This window comes from Choloepus didactylus, chromosome 16, assembly GCF_015220235.1.
Source record: "Choloepus didactylus isolate mChoDid1 chromosome 16, mChoDid1.pri, whole genome shotgun sequence".
NCBI classification, from domain to species: Eukaryota; Metazoa; Chordata; class Mammalia; order Pilosa; family Megalonychidae; genus Choloepus; species Choloepus didactylus.
Genome location: NC_051322.1, coordinates 66,720,311 through 66,727,995, shown reverse-complemented (window position 1 = coordinate 66,727,995; position 7,685 = coordinate 66,720,311). Strand labels below are relative to the sequence as shown.

Genomic DNA, 7,685 nt, shown 5'->3' with positions numbered 1-7,685 from the left:
AAGGGTCCCTCAGCAGCCAAACAAGCCACAGATCCTCTGCACACCAGCCCTGCTCTTAGACGTCTACAATAATTTAAAGAACCTCAAATTCCAAGAGGTCTCAAAAGTCAAGCTGAAACAGCATGGAGCACTGACTGTAGACCTTAAAGGCAGACAGAGAGGAAACAGCAAAGCTCTCAAGCAGGCCTGAGGACCAGAAAAAAAGCTGGGGTCTGGGGTCAATTATTGCAGATCCCACAGGCTCTCCAAGGGTAGCAGTGGCAATGACAAAGAATCGATGTTTCAAAGATACTATCTGCTCCCCAGACACACATCCTCCAACCTGCTTCTTGGATTGGACCACCTGGGCTCTCACACATTTTATAGGCAGCTCTTCTAAAGGTGCTCGGAAGAGGGAAGGATCCTCCAATTATCTACACTTGTCAGTTATCCTGGTTTTATCCTCAGGGCTTGTATTAATATGAATTAATGGGATGAAATACCAAGAGCAAAATTTTAGCTCACAGTGCTTTACATGTGAAAAGATAGGTAAAGCAGTTATATATTTTGACCTGGAGGTATTTATATATTTATATAGTGACACTTTCTTCTGGGGAAAAAAAAAAGGTCAAATAAGTTGTAAACAGTTTTTTTTTTAATTAAATTCAGTTTTATTGAGATACATTCACATACCATACAATCATCCATGCTGTACAATCAATTGTTCACAGTACCATCATATAGTTATGCATTTGTCACCCTGATCTATTTTTGAACATTTTCCTTAAACCAGAAAGAATAAGAATAAGAATAAAAAATAAAAGTAAAAAAGAACACCCAAATCATCCCCCTATCCAACCCTATTTTTCATTTAGTTTTTGTCCCCATTTTTCTACTCATCCATCCATGCACTGGATAAAGGGAATGCGATCCACAAGATTTTCACAATCACACTGTCGTCCCTTGTAAGTTACATTGTGTAACCAGGTTTTAAAGACTGGCTCACTAAGTTATACTGTGACTTTTGCAAGTGCTTTTTCAGCTGTGGTCCTCGACCTGTTGCATTAGCCACAAATAACTGTGAAGGTGGTGGTGAAAACAACTTCAAAGGGTTTAGCAGCATTATCAAGGAATACTCTTCTTTGAGGGTGTGCCCAATGTGAGGATGTAAGCAAACATGGAACCCAGCCGCCATTTCAGTACAAGCCAAGATTGGAGATGGAATTATCCAGAAAGGATTTGTGGAAAGTCTTGTTGTCTAACAGCTTTGACCCCTGTATGCTTCATGCAAAGCCAACAAAATTTTTGCGAGATCTTTATAGACAGAGCTGTTGCCAGTCTGCATTGGAGGAGACAAACAAGGAACAAAGTAAAGAAAAACTTCTTCAAAGACAGAGCCATGGAGGTTGAGGTCTGGAGTCAAGAGGCCTTGGGCTGGGAGAGTGGAGCAGCCCACACGCATGGAAAGGGTGAGTTTGCCCCGGAGGTCGAGGATGGGCCTTCTACCTCCATGCTCTGGAAGAGTTTTGCCACCCGAGGTCCCAAAGAGGGTGGAGCACATTCCCAGGGAACTGGGGAGAGCCTGGCTGCCACCCCACTGTTCTGAAGGGGTTGAGCGTGTGCCCCGGAGATGGAAGGGAATCCGGGAGCTGCCCCGATGTTTGAGGAGGGTGGGGCTGAGAAGGTGGTCTCCCCAATGTGTGGATATGTTGGAGCACTCACCCAAGTGTTTGGAGAGGAAAGGCTGCCACAAAGGCCCTTAGGAAGGGTTAGCCTCCCACTCTCTCAAGCCCCAAGGATGCAACATCATTCTGTAAATGACTCTCAGATTTTGAAATCTAATGGAGTTTGTCCTGCAGGTTTTAGGAACTGTTTTGGTCCTTTTAATCCTGTTTTCCTTACTCTTTCCCCTTATGGCAATGGGAATGTTTATCCTATGAATGTCCCTCCTTTGTACATTGGAAGCACATAACTTGTTCTAAGTTCACAGATCCACAGCTAAAGGAAAAGAATGCCTTAGGACTGACCATGTCTATAATTGATTTTGATAGGATCTTGTACTTAACTTTTGTTGCTGAAATGATTTAAGTTTTTGTGATATTGTGATGGAATGAATGTATTTTGTATTTGGAAAGATAATGTCATTTTGGAGTCCAGGGGGTGGAATGTGCCATTTTGAATGTATTATGTCCCCCAAACGCCATTATCTTTGATGTGGTCTTGTGGGGCAGACATTTTGGTGCTGATTAGATTTGCTTGGAATGTGCCCCACCCAGCTGTGGGTGATGACTCTGATGAGATATTCCCATGGAGGGTGGGCCTTGATCAGTGGGGCCATATAAATGAGCTGACTCAAAGAGAAGGAACTCAGTGCAGCTGTGAGTGATGTTTTTGAAGAGGAGCAAGCTTGCTAGAGAGGAACATCCTGGGAGACAGCCATTTTGAAACCAGAACTTTGGAGCAGACGCCAGCCACGTGCCTTCCCAGCTAACAGAGGTTTTCCGGACGCCATTGGCCATCCTCCAGTGAAGGTACCTGATTACAGATGTGTTACCTTGGACACTTTATGGCCTTAAGACTGTAACTGTGTAGCCAAATAAACCCCCTTTTTATAAAAGCCAGTCCATCTCTGGTGTTTTGCATTCTGCAGCATTAGCAAACTAGAACAGAGGGATTTGTAAAAAGCACAAGCCAGCCCGTTTTGCAAAAATAAAAGCAAAAGTTAACTTAAAAATTCATTCCGTGGGTTTGAAACTTGATAATGGAAATGGTTCACCATTTGCCTTTTCTTTGGCTGCTTCTTTTACTGGGGCGGGGGAGGGGGATGGTGACATTTTCTTCCTAGAGCAGATGGGAGTTTATAGCCAGTGCTGATAAAAGCAATATCTTCCTCATTTTGCTTTCATGTGGCTTGCATAACCTGCATTAAGTACAACAGCCTATATTTATTGCCAAGAGGTGAAACTTGGGCTTTGCAGGCCTGGGTTTTTTCCGTTCTGGGACCATCAGGCTGGAGCTCATAACAGCCTCGATTGAAATCATTTATCATTTTATTTTGGTTGAAAGTACAATATTCTGAATATTTTTGCAGCAGGTATTAAGTGATGAGTGCAAAGAGCGGCCTCCTTTGTGCAGAGCCGGCAGGAGTTCTGAGTAAGTCTTACAAACACAGAAGGTGCTAGAGAAAAACTAGACTTATGTGTTTTTCCAAATATAGCTTCATTCCTTCTGCTTCCCATTACTGAAACTGTCTTTTCTCCCCAGTGGGCCATCACTGAGCTGTTATACACACAGAAATGACAAAGGGCTTTATAGTTGGTGCTTATACTTAATGTGAGTGCTGTCGCTGGTGGCAAAGCAGTAAAGAGATTGAGGAAGAAAAAGAAAAGACTGGTCAGCAATAGGAAAAGAATGAGCAAGTCGACATATCTGTGTGTTTTCTGAAACGTAACTATTCAGATTAACAGTGTTGACTTTCAATTGGCAGATATCAAAAGGACTTTAAAAATTCTTAGTGTTTGAAATGCTAATTCTGGATTCAGTAAGCATATATTTGTATTATTTACACTATGGTCAGGAAAGCATTATCAAAGATTAGCAATAATCTTTTTGAGTCGATTAAAAAAAAAGAAACCTATGGTTTCTCAGAAATGATTAATCTTCCCTGAGTACATGTCCCAGCTCCCCCAGCCCGTGGCCGGCTTGTCCTTACTTCTTCTTCGGGTCTTTGCACTTGGATGCCACTTTCTCCAGGAAGTGCTCCATGGACCTCCAAGTCTAGATTTGGTACTGGAGCGCCACCAACACATTCCCATAATGCTGCACTTCTGTTTGCACCCTTAACACACTGTACCCTAAGGGTCTGCTCGCTCATCTCTGGACTGTAAGCACCATGAGGACAGGACAGTGATCATTTTGAGCATGGACTCGGGAATAAAAAAACAAAACAAAGCAAAAAACATTTTGTCTCCATACAATGTGCAAAGTGCTATCCCGTGATTAACACATTTAATCTTCTTACCCGCCCTGCAGGAACTCAAGGCAGCGGTAAGTCATCTTTTCCAGGTCACACAGCTATCAAGAAGCAGATCCAGAATTTGAACTGCAACAGTTGTTTCCAGAGTCTGTGCTCTTTACCGTAATCATTTGACCTTGGGCAATTGCTTTCCCTGAGGAACCTCTGCTTTCTCCTCTGAAAAGTGGGAATAGACAATAATATTTGCCCCAAGAAATTAAGAGGGTTCAATGAGATAATCCAGGTGGGGTATACAGAATAATACCTGGCATAAAACAATAAAATAGTTTAGTTGTCTGCTTCCATTCTTGGCTCCATTTATTTTTATTATTCTTTTCCAGTTGTGCCATTTCTTCCTCACAGCAGCACACTCTGTCGAAGAGCAAAACATTCCCAGACTAAGAAATCTGTACCTTAATGAGATAGATAAGTAGCCAAGCTGCCCTGCCAGACGCATAAAATTGGATTTCGGAGCTTTGGAAATGCCTATGACACCAAGAAGAACTATTTGGCTCCAAATTCTAAATTATGAAGTTTCAAACAACCCCAATAATTTATGATAACTTGACACAATGGACATATCAAAATTTTGCTGAGTTAAGCTAATATGAGGCTCCTGCAAGGTCATTTTATGTTATTGAATATTAATATTAGCAATAATATTGAAAATCCTTATTTTGATGATTGCCTGAATTCATAGAAATCTTTATTTTAGGAGTTCAGAGCTCTAAAATAGTGCTGATGTTTTTTAGCTGCCAGATTTTATTGGGCTAACCATGATTAGCAGACATTCTTTGCTTAACACTCCCAGAGGTTAAACATTAGCCAGAAACCAACACCACATGCAGTTCAAGCATTCCTGAATCAAATACCTTAGTAAAGTAAAATGATAAAATCTCAGGTCTTCTCATTCTTGGCAAGTTCTTCAACATTTTCTCTTCCAGTGTTTGTTTTTAAGAGAATTCTTCTATGGGATAAATTTTCTATGAAGTGGAAATCTCACCACTGTGTATTTTCTATAATAGACAAGTGAGACTCCTTTCTCATTCATGCCTGTGTTTGTGATTCCTTATGTAGGCTGGAGAGATGACTTTGTACAGAGGAGGGCATAAGCTACCTGCCCACAGAAGAGACAGCACAGGTTAACTTGGTGTTTTCAACTAGTGCCTTGCCAATTTCTTCTCGTCTCTTAGTTGCCTCTGTTGGCCCTTCTTCTATTTTTTTAATCTGTTCATTTATTTTACTTTATAAGCAATTGATAGAAATGTAAATATACATATAGCTAAATGACACCCCGGAATGTAGTGCCTGGTTAAGTTTTCTGGCTATTGCAATTACACACAAAAAAAGAATTACATGGAAGACATACATTTATGATTTATGCAAATTAAGGCATATTCATTACAAAACTATTTTCAAAAATTAGTTATTTTTAAAAGCTTCATTTTTAAAATTCAGATAATGCCCAGCCTCAACCTTTTAATAGGAATGTTGATTTGTTAGATTTGGCCATTTTTTCTTCAGTCGTCTTAAAACTTGAATGCAAAACGATGAGGAATGTAGGTCTATGAAAAATATATAAATGCTTGTAGAGATACTTTGAATCACTTGGCCCTCAAAAACGTTGCTTAACAAATCAAGGTCAGCTTAATTGTGGGTAAGTGTAAAGCGGAAAGAGTTTACTGTAACTTTGGCTGCAGGTTATGTATTTGTGGCTGGAAAAAATGTTCTTCGGTAGCACTGACTAGATGATTGAGTTCCTTCTTCAGCTGCTCAGAAGCACTATTTCCCATGTAGTATTTTATTTTGGTTCTGTCTCACGGAGCCACACCCCATTAGCAAAGGCGGTGGCCACACCTCATTAACAAAGGTAAAGGTGACCATTTGGCTGAATTTACTAGCAGGGAGAAGTGTTTTTTTTTTGTTGGGTTGGCTATCATCATAGCCAGTTGTAAGGTCCCTGATGCCAGAAATTTCATATATACCACAAATTTTGGGATAGTTATTCTTATTGTAATTTCTAAGGTATTCAAATAATTTTTAATGATGCCTTGATCATGGCAGATAAAATGTGAGGCTTTGGTAATATGGTAGATGTACTCAGCATAGATGGCCTTTAGCTGCTGCGACAAAGACAAATTCTTGGTTGCTAGAAAGCTAGTCAACTCTGCAGCACTGACTCCATCTTTGTCCAGAACAACAGGGCAGCACGTGTATCCAATAGCTTCTTCAAATGCAGATTAAACATTTTTATCTTGGTTTAGTAGTTTGGCTCTGTTTCCCATCCATTAAAGTCAGTTAATGCTCCCTCAAAATGAAAACCTTCCATTAAAGCAATGGCCCACAAGATTTTGGAGGAGATGGTGCTGGATGACGTTTACATGTCTTTGAGGGCACTTGGATTTTGGTTCTTTTTTTCCCAAGAGGTAAAGAGCCACCAGCCCCAAAGGGCTCCCAGTTCATTGCCAGAAAACACTCTGCATTCACTGCTGTTTGGCTATTTTTCTACAGCTGGACTATCAGCATCTGGGTTATTTGCCAAAACAATTTTGGCTTTGGTTTTGTCTGCCAAACCAAAAGATAAAGTCAACACCCCTTTACACACATCAGAATTCGGGTAATTCACGGTTGGAAACTTGGAATCAGAATCTTTCTGTTTGGAACTGCCCAAGGGAGGAGCAAAGACCACAGCTTTGAAAGCTCATGGCACAAGGTCATGACACCCGCCGTGCACAGAAGTGTGCACAAACGTCACCGTGGTCTCCCTGCTCACACTGCAATGAAAACAATATTTCTTAAGGTCTTCAAAGCAGGCCTTATAAATGGAAGCACTTGGGTCAAGAATAAGTGAACTGCCATCAACTAAAGAATCATCCCAAAGAACCATCTCAATAGCTTGAAAATCCGTTTATCATGAGGAGAAATGATCTGAGCTCCATCATCCCAGTAGACCTTATAACCATTTTCCTGTTTTAGATTATGGGATGCAGCTATCATGATTCCAGCACAACACAAATGTGATACTGTGTAGGGCACAAAAGGAGCTGGGGTTATATTAAAAAAGATGTACACAGCAACGCCTTGACTGATCGACGTGGCTGTAGCAAGTTGGGCAAAACGTCTGCTGCTGCCCCACTTGCTTGATGAGCATGGGTGTCAAAACTGATCACTGTACCTCTTTGCTTCTGGTCACTGTATTGCTTTTGCAGGTTTCTGCAAAATCCCTGTGTAGTCAGAACGATGGTCAAGTCGTGATTCATGTGAGAAATTCTGGTTCCCACAGCAGCTCGGAGCCCAGCTGTCCCAAACTCCATTTCGGCTCCAAAACATTCTTGTAGTTCCTCTTTCTTACCTTCGGATGCTAGTCATTTTGCTGACTCTGAAGTTAAAGGATTCTTTTCCCATTGCAGCCATCGGTCAGTCTCCTGGTCCAGCTGGTGTCCACGCTGGGGTCGCTGCCTCCAGTCGTCACCATCCCTGCCATCCCTGCAGCACCATCAGTGTCAAGGCTAGGAGATTGATGGCCCTTCTTTTGATATGGCTTTATTGTTTTTTTTGCTGTTAGTGGTAGTAGTTTGTTTTTTGGGAATATGAAATTCCTGGCTTCTCCTTTGGCTTCTTAATCCTAAATGACATCTAAATGGGAGTACAAATTGGTTTGGGAACCACAGGTATCTAAGGAGACTCCTTA

At 41.3% G+C, this 7,685-nt stretch overlaps 1 pseudogene; it reads right to left on the bottom strand.

Annotated features, from left to right (window-relative positions):
• Positions 1 to 5,673: 5,673 nt before the first annotated feature.
• Positions 5,674 to 7,422, bottom strand: LOC119511780 (annotated as a pseudogene).
• Between the last annotated feature and the right edge of the window lie 263 nt (positions 7,423 to 7,685).